The sequence below is a fragment of the Armigeres subalbatus genome, chromosome 1 (genome assembly GCF_024139115.2).
Source record: "Armigeres subalbatus isolate Guangzhou_Male chromosome 1, GZ_Asu_2, whole genome shotgun sequence".
NCBI classification, from domain to species: Eukaryota; Metazoa; Arthropoda; class Insecta; order Diptera; family Culicidae; genus Armigeres; species Armigeres subalbatus.
Genome location: NC_085139.1, coordinates 200910425 through 200916424, shown reverse-complemented (window position 1 = coordinate 200916424; position 6000 = coordinate 200910425).

The window sequence follows — 6000 nt, the reverse complement described above, 5'->3', positions numbered from 1 at the left end:
AGTCGCTGGATTTTGTATGAATGGAAGCTTCATCACGCAGCGTCCGGTTGCGTCACGCACTGTAATGTTGCGTAATATTCTTCGCAAAACTTATCTTCCTTCGAGTGGCAGATTTTATTCAGTTTCGCTTCGAATCCGACTTCATCGAAGATTAGCCGTGACGAAGTTGGCTTGAGACGCAGACCGTAATACAGCACGGGGGTTGAATTGTTGATTATTTGCGTCGAAAAGAACGACGATGGCGGTAGTAACACAGAAGGAAAAAATCGTTTAAGAGGTTCACTGGTGTCTTCGAATGAACGCTGGCTGCCTGTCAGCACAGATCATATCGACGGTCCTTCATGGAGTGGAGTGTGATGTCGTTTCTTGCACTTACGCACTCACTCATTTCTGCCTAGCTGGTTGTAAACTCGGGTCCGTTCATCGGGATTGCTTGGAAATATTTATAGTATGACCAATGCTGGCCTTTGTTGCAGACGGGACTTTGCGGAAATATTTGGTTCTTCTTTAGTGGTGATGAGGAGATCAGGCTCACGTTGCTCTCAGAATTTCCTCCAGTCACAATGGACTCGGTTAAGCACGAGACACTGAAGACAGCTTTACTATTGAGGTTGAAATATCTGTAAAGATTCCAGATGGTGAATTAAATAGAATAGTACTAAGCTCGTCTTATGACGGTGAAGACATTCCACTAAAATAACTTTTTTAAACTAATTTTTTATTCGCTAATTATCTAATACATGCATTCATCTCTTGGACTAGGAGTTCTGTGTTCTTACACTACCCCAAACGAATTTCCCAACTCGTCCAGAGCGTTTGGCATCACCATCTCAGAATCGAATGAAACTTGGTGGACATGAAGATTGGTATTTCTAAGCGACGACGCATCTTCGTTTTTCAAAATTGTCAAGAGTAAGGGTCCATTTTCATTCACTTGTCATAAGACGAGCTGTACAATCCATTGAATTCCAGCACTAATACGTATTTCGACTCAACAGTAAGGCCGTCTTCAGTGTCTGGTACCTCTACTTCATTGAATTTTTTAAATCGATGTGACTCTAAAGTGGCAACCTACAATATAATGTTGTATGGAAGCTGTAGGTTCCTAGAACAAACTCATGGGGTGATTCATCTAAATTGCCACTCTAGTCCCCGGGGAACCTGTACTAAAGAGGTATTGTTTGAGCTTTCAAATTGGCACCAAATTTTCGAGTTTTGTGTTATGAAACATAGTGCTTGCAAATATGTGCTCTGACATCCCAACTGTATTTGTTATCTTGTGTGCCATTTCTGGTGAAATTTATCCCTCAGCGGTCTCGGAGAGCCCTTTGGAAGATCTGGAACTTCCGAAAAGAGTGCCAAGTCAAAAGTTCATCCCAGAGCTCGCGATTTTTTCTCAAATTGTGGTGCAATCATAGTAAATGTCTTCTGTGACCTCAAATGCCCCAGAAATGGTTCTCCGAAAGATCTGGAACATCCATAATGAGCCAATTCAAAGTTCATCCCAAAGCTTCGCGATTTTTGATAACCATTAATTTTGGCAAATTGTGGAGCAATAAATAGTTAAAGCTTTCTGTCCTACAAATGTCCCAGAAACGGTCCGGAAGATCCGAAACATTCGTAAAAGGCCAATTCCAAAAGCTTATCTTAGAGCTTCGGATTTTTGGTAACTATTCGTTCTGGCAAATTGTGGGTGCAATCAATACTGAAGTCTTCAGTGACCTCAAATGCCTGAGGAATGGTCATCCGAGATTCCGGAAAATCCGTGAAAACGGCCAGTTCAAAATTCATCCCAGCACAGCGACTTTTTTGAAACAATTCATCCGGCAAACTCTGTATGTAATCAAAGTGTCCTGGAAAATGTCCCAAAACGGTGCCGGAAGATTCGGAACTCCATCCACACAATTCGCAGATAGGATGCTCTGAGATAAACTTCTGGATTGACAACTTTTACGAATGAACCGGATCTCCGAGGACCGTCTGTTAAGCATTGAGGTCACAGCTTTCCCTATTAACTTGCCAGAATAAAGGTAACGCAAAAACCGCTGCACAGTGGTTCCATTTTCCTAGGAGGGCGGTCATAAATATAAATTACAGAAGTTTACGGTAAAATGGTGCTTTTAGTATTTTCAGGTTAAATAGCCTATTTTTTAATTATTTGGTGGGCTCAGTCATTATCATACTTTACGGAGCCGATTTCAGTATTATTTGCAAAATCAACAAACAACTTCAATTTACATTCTAGAAAGATGCTGGTTGGGAAGATGCTTGTATTGTGAAAGTAAGTAAACGAAAATAAACCTGATTAATCCACCTAGGCGGTGTTAATGCCTTTCTAGCATGAAAAATAGTATTTTTGCCATAACTATTAGACCCTTGTGCGACCTGGTCAATTCTTATTTGAAAACAAAGGATATGATTCCATGTCAACGCAACTATTCGAGCAAAACGATTAAGTCTGAATCAACATTTGAAAGGGCGTAGCTAGTAAAATTTATTCCTTCTGATTCTTTGTCCACATAGCTAAATATGAGACGAAGAATCAGAAGAATAAATACTGTGCCTTCCAAATGTCGTCTAAAGTATAGTACCTAAAAATAAGTGAGTTTTTGCGTACATACATACGCACACATACACACGCACAGACATATATCATTTTGGTATCTAATACTATGGGTCTCCGGCATCCTATAACAGTTCATTTTGGAACAAACATGTGCTTTACGTATACTTAGTTACTGCCCTATTCGCATAGGCGTCCCATGTCATTTTCAACTGGGAAATATGCTGTTGAATTTTTCACATCGTTTTACATTCAGAAATTCTACATTGAAATTCTACAGAAATTCTAAAATTCTAATAAATTGATAAAACAATCTTTCTAAAAATTTGGCATAATATTCTTCATCTGTATACATTGCTATGGAATTATTAAATGATCCATAATTACATTGATGTTTTGTGCGAAAGTGTATCAAAATTAGAATGTGACTATTATGCAAATAAATAGCAAGATGGGTCAACACAAAGTGGTTTTGATTTGAACCTGTCCGGTCATAATCGGCGGCGGCGTGGTTCACTTTTGCCCGGCGGCGGCGCGTCACCGGCGCGCCGTTGGCTTTATCGGCGCGGCGGCGGAACCGCGTGATGAAAAATCATGGTAAAAAATCAATTTAACGCGGTTTTAATTCACGCAGTTATTCACACGGTACAGAATCGCGATAAAAATCGACTGGATTAATGTAATATTCGATCGATCATCAAACAGCACATTCATATAAATTACCAGCGACACTTATAAGTACCTCAACATAGTTATTTACATTAAACTATTTTATTATTCTTGATTTGATGAATCAAAATTTAACAACAATTCTGCTACTTTCGTAACCCTTGAGCAATATTGAGAATTAGACTTCGGTGTCATAGGACTAATTTTTAATATTTTTTCAAAAGCTTTCCTAATTTAGGATTTTGATAAAGTCCAGTCGATTGACTTCTCAATATATCTAAATTTCAAAAATTCTAACTACTATTCTTTGAGTTACATATATAATTGGGCAACGTCTGAGTGGCTGCATATCTATATATTAGAGAATTTTGCAGTTCGTTCACCTGTGCCCGGATCCTGGAAGGACATTCACGATGGAATCCACTAATGACAACCACAATGACAGTTTATCCATCGCGTTCTTGTATGCACAAATCTCAATAGATGATCAACATAACTAAATGAGCTCTCCTGAGTAAGACTGAGGCACGATGATAAATTGATATTTTCCTTAAAAGTTGGTTAAATATGACAAAAAGTTCTTGGTGGAGTTCCTGAAGAGTTTCGAGAATTCGATTTTACGTTTCATTGAAATTCCTTTAAAACCCTATAAGAAATTCTGCGGAAACTCATATTGGTCTGTTCAAATGTAACGCAAAAACGTCGTTTTGAGAACCCCCACCCCTCAACAAAATCTATCAATTTTCAGGACTACCCCACCCCTATGCGTAACGCGTAACAAATAAATTTTGAAAAAAAGATTTTGGTAGGATTTAAACACGTTACAATAAATTATTATATGATTGTATATTTTTTCTACTTTAAAGAAAATATACATTTTTAACATTTTATTTTTTTTTCTCTATAATAATTTGTTACGTAACAATATCGAAGGACACCCACCCCATATTTTGTGTAACAAATCGAACAAAATCAAACAACCCCCCTATTGTGTTGATAATATTTGAACAGACCCTATAGGCATTTTCAAAAACCATTAAGGCTCTCGTTGGAAATTCCTTTAGTAAAACCACAGGTAAAACCGTAGAATTTTCTTTCAATTCATTCAAATTTATTAAGGAATGAAATATGTTGACGCCACTTTCCTAATTTGAGTTCCATTTATATAAAGCCTTTGAACTAGATATCTCTAGTGTACCAACAATAGGTCAAGAACAAAAATATAGAGTCATGCAAAACCCTTGTATTATGATGCATATATAATAATCTAAATCAGATCCATGCCAATTCCTGAGTGAACCAGTATAAATAAGCTATCAGATATATAAGAGAGAGTTGTATCGAATCGTTACCAGAGAACAGACATCTATCATGTTTTATTTGTCCAGTGCTAGTCCAAAAGGAGATTACCCGAAGCCAAGGTGCCTTCCAGAACCACAATCGTTAGTTATTGGCGTCAACATTGGCCTTGGAGCCGAGTTGCGAAGGCACCTGTTTTGATAGATATATGAACTGTACCCAAAGTGTGCGAAAAAGCAACAGTTTTTGTGCTAATATTTAGCAATATTCAGATACTCATACCTGAACACGACACACAACCCATATGATCGATTGTGTTAAACCATCATTTCGATCATCATTAGTGAGAAGCGTACGAAGCAGTACGAGCAAGAAGACAGCAGTGCAAGTTTGATTGTCTGGGTACGGACGCGTCGCTTTCTCAAAGCATTGTTCAGACAAGTGAATACCGAAATCAAAAACGAATTCGAAACCTTTTACAATGGAAGTGATACCACAAGTGAACAAGCTGGAAAATCTCTACCATCGCACTACGCGTCATTTCAATTAGTGCGATTATTGGACGCGAAGTTAACCTACGGAGAACTAGTGCAATCAGATTTGATGCATCGCTGACCGTGCGAAAATTTGCGCGTGCTTTCTGGATGGCATTCCTTTCAACCCGACTATGGTCAGACTCATCAAGATGGAGTTTCTGCGTGTTTGGTAATTATCCATCAACATTTACCGTGATTTGATGGTTGCAGAAAAGTGGAGGATCCAGATGCCGAAACCTTATTGAAGCAGACTGTAAACCTGTCGTTTCCAGTGCCAGTGCAAAGTACGAATTCTATTGCGAAGAAACCACGACAGAGAAAGTGTGAAGTGCTCAATTTGTCCTGAATTTCACAGCCCTCACGTGCATCACGTTTGCAATGGAATCATGGAAAAGCGCCATTTCATGAGGAATCATCCTCTGTTTTTGTGCTTCAATCCGGGAAAGCCGAATGCAGAAGTGAACAAGTGTGTGTGTATTGGCAACCGACACGCTTCCATTATTCACGACGTTATGAAGGCAATCGGATTGGCAGCTGAAGCATCTCGACGTTTGTCATGTGTAATTTGTGGAAGCGGACATCTATTGTTCCAGTGCGACCGATTTGGTGAACTGAAACCGGTTGATCGGAAAAATTTAGTGGATCAGAACCATTTGCGTTAACTGCCTGCACTCGGACACAACCAGGGAGTGTCAACATCCGAGAACTGTCGTCATTTGGAGAACGACACCATTCGTTGCTGCACCTGATATTTGGACCATCTGTACTACGCAAGTAATTGAAGAGTTCCAAATCATTCCTTTCAACATTGAATTTGATCAGGCCATAATCATGACCTTTCATTCTGCCAAATTGAATTGTGGCAATTTTTGTTATTATTTTCTTTGGAAATAAATTTGGAGTTTTCCTAAATCGCAGACTGAACATTCATTG